The sequence below is a fragment of the Neofelis nebulosa genome, chromosome 2 (assembly GCF_028018385.1).
Source record: "Neofelis nebulosa isolate mNeoNeb1 chromosome 2, mNeoNeb1.pri, whole genome shotgun sequence".
NCBI classification, from domain to species: Eukaryota; Metazoa; Chordata; class Mammalia; order Carnivora; family Felidae; genus Neofelis; species Neofelis nebulosa.
Genome location: NC_080783.1, coordinates 92,911,081 through 92,924,114, shown reverse-complemented (window position 1 = coordinate 92,924,114; position 13,034 = coordinate 92,911,081).

Sequence of the window (13,034 nt, the reverse complement as noted above, 5' to 3'; positions counted from 1 at the left end):
TACTGGTTACATAACCTTGGGGATGTTACTTAATGTCTCTAAGTTTCTTCTTCATCCATAAATCACAGATATGTTAATTATCTTAAATAAGGTATAGAGGGACCATGTAGAGAAGAGAGGCAAGTACTGTGCTCTTAAGATCCTAGAGGGAAGATAGGGATTACTGGGTAGGAAGGAAATGTTTTAACTATCAAGATTTTGATAAAATTGTCACAAGTAGAGAAAAAAAATATGTAAATAATGAAACGTAGCTTACGATTTTATTTTTTCTGTATTAGCATAAACATAAAATTTTAATCAAGATTCCTCTTTCAATCATTTTAGTTATGATCTGCTTAAGACACTACACTCACCTGATCATGATGGTGGAGTAGGAGAATCCTGAGCTCAACTTCTATGGACATACCAAGTCTGCAATTATGTTTGGAGCAACTCTGAGAACTGACCTAAAGACTAGCAGAACAGCTCTTCGACAAACATATAAAGAAAGAGCCACACTGAGGATGGTAGGAGGGTGAGAGACATGGTCTTGTTGGGACCCACACTGCTTGTGTGATGACTCACAAGTGGGAGAGACATCAGAAGTACAGAGGTCCTCACTAAGAAGTAAGATGTTCAAGCCCCATATTGGGGAAGAAGAGCCCCCATAAGGTCTGGCTTTGAAAATCAGTGGCTTAATGGCAGAAGTTTTGAATGTCTATGGGGTTTAATCTTGCTAGAGCCAAAGGCCTATAGGAAATAGAGATGGCTCTTAAAGGACCCACATGCAACCTCACTTACTCCAAGACCTAGCACAGAGGTAGCAGTTTGAAAAGCACCTGAACTGGGGCGCCTGGGTGGCTTAGTCAGTTAAGTGTCTGACTTCAGGTCAGGTCCTGATCTCATGTTTCTTGAGTTTGAGCCCTGCATTGGGCTCTGTGCTAACAGCTCAGAGCCTGCAGCCTGCTTCAGATTCTGTGTCTCCCTCTCTCTGCACCTCTCTCTTTCTCTCCCAAAATTAATTTAAAAACATTAAAAAAAAAGAAAAAGATAACCACCTCAACTATACGTAAAAAAGATTTATTGACTAACTTTAACATGTGTACAAGAGGAGCAGGGATCTATAGGAACTTTCTCTGGGAAGAGAAGCACTAGTAAGTGCTATTTTTCTTGCCCACCTTCTACCTACCAGGCCTGACACTGGTGGTACTAGTTTTGATATTCTCTATCACCTTGCTAGCAATGCTCATCCAACGTGGAGTTCCTCATCAGACTCACCCCCACACAATCCAACTGCCATGCCAGGTGTCCCTCCAAAGTGGCCAGCAGCCTGCCACACTAGTAGGCAGACTGGGCATTACTGCCCACCCCCCAAATGGCTCCCACCCCACCACACCCAGCAGGTAGCATCAGCTGGGTCTGGTGCTCCTCCAAAGAGGCTGACCACCGGGGACAGGTGGTAACCCTGCCCACCAGTGCACCTGCAGCAACTGCAGCTGGTGTGTGTGGTGGTGGTGGTGGGGCAGTCTGTAGGAATCACAGCGGGAATCACAACCAGTTGGGTAGGGGGCCAGCCCCACCAGCCAATACATCTGCAGCAGTCAGCCTACCCACAACAGGATAAAATATACAACCCAACAGAGGGGATACCCTTAAAGCACCTGATTCTGGTGATCATGAGGGATTGCACTTTTAGGCCCCATAGGATACTTTCCACATAAGGCAATTCCTTTAAGATCAGGGGACATAGCTGATGTACCTTCTACATAGAAAAAACACAGAGAGCCAGGCAAAATAGGAAAGGTCCAAATTAAATAAAACAAAATCTCAGAAAAAGGACTAAAGGAAATGGAGATAAACCAATTATCCAATTGGTTTATATCCAAAAGGAAATGGAGATAAACCAAATATCCAATTATAAAGAGTACAAAGAAATGGTAATATAGTCACTAATCGTTGGAGAATAAACAGAACTTCAAAAAAGAGATGGAAATAATAAAAAAGAATCAGAGATGAAGGATACAATAACTGAAGGCAAAAATACACTTGAGGGGCGCCTGGGTGGCTCAGTCGGTTGAGCGGCCGACTTCGGCTCAGGTCACGATCTCGCGGTCCGTGAGTTCGAGCCCCGTGTCGGGCTCTGGGCTGATGGCTCAGAGCCTGGAGCCTGCTTCCCGTTCTGTATCTCCCTCTCTCTCTGTCCCTCCCCCGTTCATGCTCTCTGTCTCAAAAATAAATAAAACGTTAAAAAAAAAAATACACTTGAGAAAATCAACAGCATACTGGAGGTTGCAGAAGAATGGATCAACAATTTGGAAGACAAGGTAGTGGAAATCATCCAATTGGATGGATGGATACATATATATGTACATATATATGTATATACATATATATGTATATGTATATATATGTACATATATATGTATATACATATATAATATATAATATATACAAATATATATAAATCTAAATAATATATACAAATTATATATACACACACACACACACACACACATATATATATATAATTAGGATAGTTTAATGGGCCTCTAGGACAACATCGAGTGTACAAATATTCACATTATAGGGATCCCAGAAAGAGTAGAGAAAGGGGCAGAAAACATATTTGAAGAAATAATAGCTGAAAATGTCCCTAACTTGGGGAAGAAAACAGACATCCAGGTCCAGGAGGCACAAAAATCCCCAAACAAGGAGGAGGAGGCCCACACCAAGATTAATTATAATTAAAATGGCAAAAATAAAAGATAAAGAATTTTAAAAGCAGCAAGAGAAAAGCCAATAGTTACAAACAAGAGACACCCTGGTAAGCTATGAGCTGATCTTTCAGCAGAAACTTTGCAGGCCAGAAAGGAGTGGCATGATATAATCAAAGTGCTGAAAAGAAAAAAACAACAACCAAGAATACTCTCCCCAGCAACATTATCATTCAGGTTTGAAAGAGACACAGCTTCCCAGAAAAACAAAAGTCAAAGGAGTCCATCACTAAGCCTGATTCAAGAATTGTTAAAAGGGGCACCTGGGTGGTTAAGTTGGTTGGGCATCAGACTTCAGCTCAGGTCATTATCTCACAGTTTTTGGGTTTGAGCTCCACATTGGGCTCTGTGCTGACAGCTCACAGGCTAGAGCCTGCTTTAGATTCTGTGTCTCCCTCTCTCTCTGCCCCTCCCCCCACTTGTTCGTTTCTCTCTCTCTCTCTCTCTCTCTCTCTCTCTCTCTCTCTCTCTCTCTCATAAACAAATAAGCATTAAAAAAAAATTCTAAAGAGGCTATAACAATTATATTTGCACCAATCATGAAAGCATATAAATATATGAAAGAATTATTAACAGATGTAAAAGGGATAAATTGATAGTAACATGGTAATATTTGGGGACTTTAATATCCCACTTACATAAATGGATAGATAATACAGAAAATCAATAAGGAAACATTGGCCTTGAATAACACGTTAAACCATTTGTACTTAATATATACAGAAATTTCCAACCTAAAACAGAATACATATTATTTTCAAGTGCATATAGAACATTGTCCAGAGTAGATCACAACTTAGGCCACAACAAATCTCAATAAGCTTAAGATTTAAATCATATCAAGCATCTTTTCCAACCACAATGGTATGAAACAAGAAATCAATTACAAGAAAAAAAAATAGAAGAACAAAAACAAAAACAAAACACATAACATCCTCAAATCTGTGAAATTCAGGAAAAACAGTTCTAAGAGAGAAGTTTATAGCAATGCAGATGTACATCGAGAAATTAGAAAATCTCAAAAAAATCTAACTTTACACCTAAAGGAACTGGTAAAAGAAGAATTTTTAAAAACCCCAAAGTCAGCAGAAGGTAGGAAAGAATAAAGATTGAATGAGGGGCTCCTGGATGGCTCAGTTGGTTGAGTGTCCAATTCTTGATCTTGGCTCAGGTCATGATCTCACAGTTTGTGAGTTTGAGTCCTACATTGGACTCTGTGCTGACAGCATGCAGCTTGCTTGGGATTCTCTGTCTTCTCTCTTTGCCCCTCTCCCACTTACTCACTCTCAAAAATCAACATAAAAAAAATCCTTAAAAGATTAGAGTGAATATATAGACTAAAAAAATGGAATAGATCAATGAAATTAAGAGCTGGTTCTTTGATAATATAAATAAAATTGATGACACTTTAACCAGACTCATCAGGAAAAAAAGAATTCAAATTAAAAAAACTCTAAGTTACAACTGACACCATAAAAATACAAGATTATAAAAGGCCTCTATAAACAATTATGCCAACAAATTGGAAAACCCAAAAGAAATGGATAAATTCCTGGAAACATGAAATCTTTCAAGACTAAATCAGTAAAAACAAAGTCTGAACAGATTTATTACTAGAAATGAAATTAAGTCAGTAATCAAAAAGTCCCAAGAAACAAAAGCCCAGGAGATGACTTCACAGGTGAATTTACTAAACATTTAAAGAAGACTTAATACTTATCCTCTCAAACTACTCCAAAAAATGAAGAGGAAGGGATGCTTCTAAATTTATTCTACCAGGCCAGCATTAACATAATAGAAAACCAGACAAGGACACTCCAAAAAATTATAGGCCTATATCCTTGACAAACATAAATGCAAAAATATTCAATAAAATATTAGCAAACCAAATTCAATAATACATTGAAAGGAAATACACCACAATCAAGTGGGATTTATTACAGGGATACAAGGATGGCTTTTTATCTGCAAGTTAATCAATGTGATACACCACCTTAACAAAATGAAAGACAAAAATCATCAGATCATCTCAATAGGTGCAGAAACATGATTTTACAAAATCCAACATCCATTACAATAAAGTCTCTTAAGAAGTGGGTATAAAAGCAATATACCTCAATATAAGCCATATTTAATAATCACACTGCTAATACACTCAATGGTGAAAAGCTGCAAGCTGTTTTTTCTTAAGTTTGAGAGAGTGTGCATGCATATGCGAGTGGGGTTGGGGCAGAGAGAGAGGAGGATAATCCCAAGCTGGCTGCATGTGTCAGTGCAGGGCCTGACATGGGGCTCAAATCCATGAACATGAGATCATGACCTGAGCTGAAATCAAGAGTCAGATGCTTAACCTACTAAAATACCCAGGTACCCCTGAAAGTTGTTTTTCTAAGATCAGAAACAAGACAAGAATCCCAACTCTTACCACTTTTATTGAACATAGTACTGGAAGTCCTAGCTACAGCAGTCAGACAAGAAATAAAAGACATCCAAATATGAAATAAAAGGCATCAAAATTGGAAAGAAAGAAGTAAAAGTGTCATTATTTATGGATGGCAGGATACCATAAATACAGAATCTGAAAGACTCCACCCAAAACCTCCTTGGACTAATAAACTCAGTGAAGTTGCAGAATACAAAATATACAGAAATGTGTTGCATTTCTACACACTAATAACAAACTATCAAAAATAGAAATTTAGAAAATAATATGATTTCATCAAGAAGGATAAAATATTTGTAATAAATTTAACAAGGTGAAAGACTGGTATTCTGAATGGAATGGAATTGTGTAAAACAGTGATGAAAGAAAGTGAAGATGACACAAGTAAACAGAAAGATATACCATGCTCATGGATTGGAAGAATATTGTTAAATTGTCCATAGTACCCAAAGTAATCTACAGATTTCGTGCAATTCCTATGAAAATACCAATGGCATTTTTCACAGAACTAGAATCAAGAATCCTAAAATTTGTGTGGAATCAGAAAAAGACCCCAACTAACCAAAGCAATCTTACAAAAGAACAAAGTTGCAGGTGTCACAATCTCAGATTTCAAACTACACTACAAGTCTATAGTAATCAAAAGAGTGTGGTACTGGCACAAAGACATAGACCAATGAAACAGAATAGAGAGAGCCCAGAAATAAACTTATGCTTATATTGTCAATTAACATACTGCAAAAGAGGCAAGAATAATACAAAGAGGGAAAGAACAGTCTCTTTGTTAAATTTAGCTGCATGCAAATGAATCAATCTGGAATACTTTTATATTGCATATACAAAATAAAATCAAGATGGATTAAAGATCTAGGGGGCACCTGGGCGGCTCAGTCGGTTAAGCAACTGACTTCGTCTCGGGTCATGATCTCACAGTTCATGGGTTGGAGCCCTCATCAGGTTCTGTGCTGACAGCCTAGAGCCTGGAGTCTGCTTCAGATTCTGTGCCTCCTTCTCTCTCTGTCCTTCCCCTGCTTGTTCTCTCTGTTTCTCAAAAATAAATAAACATTTAAAAAATTAAGAAAAATATGGATGCCTGGGTGGCTTAGTCAGTTAAGCACCTGGCTTTTGATCTCAGCTTAGGTTATGATCTGTTTGTGGGTTCAAGCCACGTGTCAGGCTCTGCACTGCAGCATGGAGCCTGTTTGAGATTCTGTCTCCTCCCGCCCACCCGCCCCTCCACTGCTCTCTCTCTCAAAATAAATAAACTTTAAAAAAATAAAATAAATAAAAAGCTTTTGCACAGCAAAGGAAACCATGAATAAATTGAAAAAGGCAACCTACTGACTAGGAAAATCTATTTGCAAATGGTATATCTGATATATACCAAAGGGTTAATAAAAACAATACACAAGGGACTTACACAACTCCACACTAAATAAAAAAAAAAATCCAATTAAAAATTTGGCACAGGACCTAAATACTTTTTTTTTCCCCAAAGAAGACATACAGATGGTCACAGACATGAAAAGATGTTCACTATCACTGATCATCAGGGAAATGCAAATCAACACCACAATGAAGTATCACCTCATTTCTATCAGAATGGCTAGCAGCAAAAAGACCAGAAATAATAAATGCTAGCAAGGATGTGTAGAAAAATCTAACCCTCATGCACTGTTGATAGGAATGTAAACTAATGCAGCCCTATGGAAAATGGTATGGAGGTTCCTCAAAACATTTTTAAAAAAAGGTAGCATAGGATCCAGAAGTGATTCCACTTCTAGGTATTTACTTAAAGAAAATGAAAACCCTAATTCCAAAAGACATCTATTGTAGTATTATTTACAATAGCCAAGATATGGAAGCAACCTAAGTGTCCACTGATAGATGAATGGGTAAAGAAGATATGGTATATGCATATAAAAGGCTATACAACAGATTACTTAGACATAAAAAAGAATAAAATCTTATTTGTTATAAAATGGATGGACCTAGAGGGTATTATGCTAGGTTAAGTAAGTCAGGCTGAGAAAAGACAAATGCCATATGATTTCATTTACATGTGGAATCTAAAAATCAAAACAAGTGAACCAATAAACAAAAGTGAAACAGACTCACAAATACAGAGAACAGGTGGTTGCCAGAGAGAAGGGCGGGGGGGTGGATGGGCTAAATGGTGAAAAGAATTAAGAGGTACAAACTTTCTGTTATAAAATAAGTCACAGGGATATTGAGTACAGCATAGAAAACGTAGTCAATAATATTGAATAACTATGTATAGTGACAGGTGGTGATTAGACCTTTCATGTTGATCATTTTGTAACATGTAAATGTCAAATCATTATGTTGTACATCTGAAATAATAGTGTATATCAACTATACTTAAAAAAATAAATTAAAAAGAGATAAGTAGCTTAAAGCTATGTATAAAGGATGAAATAATATCTGTAAGGCACCTAGCACTGAGCTTGGCACACAGTAAAGTATAATAAATAGTATCTATTTTCTATCAGCCCTATGGGGTACACCTACTTTTTGCTACTATTGGGAAAAAAAATTATTTTTTTTTCTAATGTTCATCGCAAAACCAGCTGGAAAATATAGGAAGAAAAGACTCCAGAACAATATTTGTTGAAAGCAGCCACCAAGGAGAGAACACATAGCTGCAGAGAAGGTATGCTTGGCCCCGTGAGAAATAAAGTCAACACTTGCTCATGATTCTCTTCATTGATGTTCATAGCACTCACTGGTAGCCAAGCAGAACACCCTTAGTCCTCATGGAATTTACATTCTACATTACACTGGAGCTCAAACTCCTAAAGCCCCAAGACACCAATTTATACACACTTGTATTTTGTTAAGAATCCAGATCCTGTTATATCTAAATAGCAAAAATTTAATAACTACTCAGTATGTAGTGATACTAGTTAAGGAATATTATGTGGTCTTCATTGGTAGGGTATCGGAGGGGACTTTTAGGTTTGTTGTTGGTGTTGCCATGGATAAGATAATAAGGTTCTGCGAATCTGAGTGTTTGGCTCAAACAGAAAGCAGGAGAAGCTTCTGTAGAATCAAGAGTTGGTAGAACGGTGGATATTTGCCCACCAAAGGGAAAAAACCCACGAAGACCAAGTGGTTTGATGTGGCATACAGGGACATTTCTTACATTATATGCAAGGTGATCATCTATCTCTTTCCCTGCACACATCTTTCCTGGCATCTTTATTATTCAGCAAATCTCCCAAAGATGAATGTATGGGATTTGCAGGAGAAGTTACAAAATGTTACACCTAGCCTCAGCACCAGCAGAAGACAAGGGCTGAGTTGCAAAAGTACACCTGTTACAATGTGCAACCCAAACCTTTTTCCCTTGTTGTTACTGTGTTGTATATATCATGAAGTTCCTATTTCTAATCATGAAGTTGGCTGGGTGGCCACTACTCTATTTACTCAGGCACTGCAAATTGTTAAGAGCTCTACAAACTGCTGGAAGTAAAGTAGTGTAACTTGCTGTGACAGATGATGTTAATTGCCAGCCAATATCTATTTTTCCATTTCTTCCATAAAAACCAAACTCTGAATTTTTATTTAGAGTGAGGATGTAATCAATTTCCACTTGTTTTTCCAGATTTCAACAAATTGTGAGCATGTGAGTGGATCACTGCTGATAAGATATATGCAGGACTGTGGGGTTTCCTGGAAAGTTGCAGATGGCGAACGGACTCAGTTCCACAGCCTCTCTGTCCTTCTAGCCACTTTTCTTATGACCTGTATTGAAGGTAAGATGTCTTGAACCCTAGAATTCCTCTTATCCAGAAATCAACCACCTTAAAGATAGAAGCCCTGTAGTGAAGACATCTGAGTAGAAACCTAGACATTAGGTGACTAATTCATCAAACCAGCAGATGAGACTGGCTTACCTACTTCTTATGCGTTTTTATGTCACTGTTATTTGATTTTCTCTTTTATGCAGCCAAACTAATCCCAACTCAGTCATATTATCGCTTTATAAACTGCCAAGTTTACTCTTATTTTTAGTAAGAATATTGCTTACAAATAATTCATAAATGTTCCCAGAAACTGTGGACATCCATACCACTCATGCAAGAAATATTTTCATCTTTTTATTCTGTTTGATTTTATTCATGTAAATAGTTTAATTTATTCATTTGCATTTAAGTTTCAACTTTCCCTGGTGATTATTTGAAGTATATTAAAAGAATGCAGACATTATTAAACATTTATTTATGCTTTAGAATTTTTTTATGAGACCTAGGTATTCACTAAAAATGTAATACTTTAATATCAAAGATATGGTGAAGCCAGTCCTATCTATTTTTTAAATGTTTATTTTGAGAGAGAGCAAACAGGGGAGGGGCAGAGAGAGAGAAGGAACTAGAGAATCCCAAGCGGGTTCCATGCTGTCAGCACAGACCCCAATGTGGGGTTTGATCCCATGAACCATGAGATCATGACCTGAGCTGAAAACAAGAGTCTGACACTTAACCAACTGAGCCATCCAGGTGCCCCAAGCCAGCCCTATTTATTATTTTAATTAACTTCAGTAAATTTAATTTACTTAATTCGAAAGGAGCTGAATTAATGAATACCTAGTATTCATTCTCCCCTTCTTTACTGACATCCCAATTGTGTGGGCAGCACCAAAGGGCTCAGCCTTTAAAAACCTACACTACCTGTAGTTCAATTACATTACCTTGTAATGCAATTCTGGTCAAGTAGATTTAAGTACAAGTAGCTGACATCTTCCTGAAAATCTCCCTTGAAGTGGGTAGACTTGGCACATTCATGCCTTTTTACCCTTTACCATCTCCTTTCCTTCTGACTGGTGCAAATGTGAGAGCAGCCAGCTTAAGACCACTGTTGAAAAGCCAAGAAAAGTCACAGAAACCTGGATTCAGATACCTTTGAGCAACAGGACCAATATCTGCAAATACCTGCCCTCAGACTTACTGTGTGAGTAGCCTATAAATCTCCAATGTAGGTTACAGGAACCATAAATTCAACCTCCAACAGTTACAGGGCTACAGGGAAAATAACTAACTAAATAGGAAGCAAATAATGTGTATTTTAGAAGGTGCAGTATAAGAAATGATCATTTTTCAAGACAATTTTGAAGTCGGTTTTCTGTACTATTAGTGGATAATTGGCAAGATTTCATCCTCCTGTTAGGTCTTCAATCTTAAGAGAAGCTGTACCCATTTCATCCTCTTCTTTTTCTCTTATTCTTTAACAAAGACCTCTTCCCTCAGGAAACTATTTCTGAGCCTCTTACTCATAGATAATTGAGAGACTGCCTCCCAATTCCTTTTTAGTTCCTTTCCCTAATTTCTGATTATTTTTCTTCAATACTTCATTACTTTCTTTCTCCTTTACTTTTTTCCCTTCTTTTAGCTTTTCTTTGCCTCCATTTTGTCTTTTCCTTTTCATTATTGTAAATTAAAAAAAATTGTTGGGGCGCCTGGGTGGCGCAGTCGGTTAAGCGTCCGACTTCAGCCAGGTCACAATCTCGCGGTCCGTGAGTTCGAGCCCTGCGTCAGGCTCTGGGCCGATGGCTTGGAGCCTGGAGCCTGTTTCCATTCTGTGTCTCCCTCTCTCTCTGCCCTTCCCCCGTTCATGCTCTGTCTCTCTCTGTCCCAAAAATAAATAAAAAACGTTGGAAAAAAAATTAAAAAAAAATTGTTAATGTTTTTATTTATTTTTGAGAGAAAGAGACAGAGTGTGAGTGGGGGAGGGGCAGAGAGAGAGGGAGACACAGAATCTGAAGCAGGCCCCAGGCTCTGAGCTATCATAGCACAAACTCATGAACCATGAGATCATGACCTGAGCTGGTCAGACGCTTAACCGACTGAGCCACCCAGGTGCCCCTGCATGATATACATTTTTAAATATATATTCTAATTCTGAAAACTCAGTTATCTTATTCTTTCTCTCACCTTTCCAAATGCTTAAGCCACTGAAATTATGGAAAAACATACAGAAGTCATTGTAGCAGGCAAATACAATGACTAATACTATCAGTGAACTGGCTGTACACAAACATATGTATAAACATTTATACACATCATATATACTGGTTGGTATTTAGTGAGAGCATAGCATATTGCTGGCAAAAATGAAAGAAAAAAAGAAAGTCCTCTTGGCACATCTGGATCCCAATGGTTTTGATAGCAGGACCTAGTACTTGCTGGTATAAAATGTCAATGTGTATGCACATGCTACATGAACTCTTAAAAATTTTATTCCATAGCAGATTTAAATCAATTTCCCCATTTCTTATACTAAACATGATGTCAGGTCTTAAAAGAGCTTGCTCACTTTTGAATTATTTCTCTAATTCTTTAGTGAACTTGATTTTGGAGCACTTCTCCACAACTTCCACATCCAGTTCCCTCCCAATTTGAAAGTAGAGTGCATAAAAATTGGAATATCCATTCACCATTTTTACAACAAGTTGTGTAATAAATCAATCTTGCCACAATATCTGCTCTTTAGGTAAGTCTGGTGTGGAAATAATAGTGCCTGCAAATTATTTTACTTGTTTATAACTTCAAAATCCTTTACCAGGTTTTAAAGATAATTCATGGTTTATTACCTTAGGGTCATTTTATGACAGCAATTGTGGTTTTCTGGACATAAAAATGCCACACAGTAACTAAATGAATATAAAACACGTGCCTCAACAGAAAGAAATGAAGCTGGGTTCCAACAGCCTTGCATTCTCAAGAGAAAATGGGCAAGAAAGTAAATTGAACTGACAAGGTGATGTAAGCTGTAGGTAGAAGACTATTACTTCATTAACTTAAGAAAAGATTTTGACCCTTCACAATACCTGTAAATAGTTTAGCTACATAAGGTGCTTGGCCTTTCATTCGAAAACTGTTTTCCTACAGATTTTTCGAAGTAGATGGTACCACCAAGTTATCGTGTCAGGGCACCTGGGACTGGCAGTGTGATAAAAATGCCAAGAGTGGGTGTCAGGACATGTTTTTGTCTCAGTTAAATACGAAAAGGCAACAAAGCAGCAGTAAACTCTCAATCCCGTCTGTACGGGAGCCTGTCACTCTCTTCTAAGTAGACTTCCTTGGGTGTCACCATTCCCTCAAAGTCTCTTTGGCAACTTCCTTCCTATAATCTCCACCCAAATCCCCCACCTAAAAAGGCATGCAGGAAGGGGCCATGTGATCTATTCTGCTCATTCTCATTATCAAGAGAAAGGCCAGAATTCTAAAGGCTTTTCTTTTAGCCTAGTCACATAGCAGCACCTGGGAGCCATGAGAAATCCTAATGAAAATGTGTTATCCAGCTCCAGGCACTGGTCCAAGCCCCCCATACCCATTATCCCTTTATCCTCATTTTATAGGTTAAGTAAACCAAGGCAAAGAAATTAAGTGTTACTCAGGGTCACACAGTGGGTAGCAGAGCTAGAATGTGAATCTACAGGACTCCAGAATGCTCTTCTCACCAGTTACCAATACTGCTTTAAGAAAGAAACCAAACCAGCCTTATGGCTTCCCAAATGCTGACCTGGATATTCAGTTTTTTATGTGCCCATTTGTTCAGCTCCTCCTTTCTGGTCATTTTACCACCAGCAAACACTGCACGGTTGAGTGCTCCTTTAAGTGAGGGACACTGAAAGAGCACACAGATTTCTAAGCAGCCTAAAAGCCCTGAAGTTTCCACTTGGCATTTTTTGAAGTGTATTCCTTAAGAGGCTGATCCTTTGCCAGTCCTACAGGACAATTAGAACTTGTCAGTTAAAGATACGCAATATTCTCCCCCTTTAACCCTGTGAAATTCCTGCATTTCCTTATCGCAGT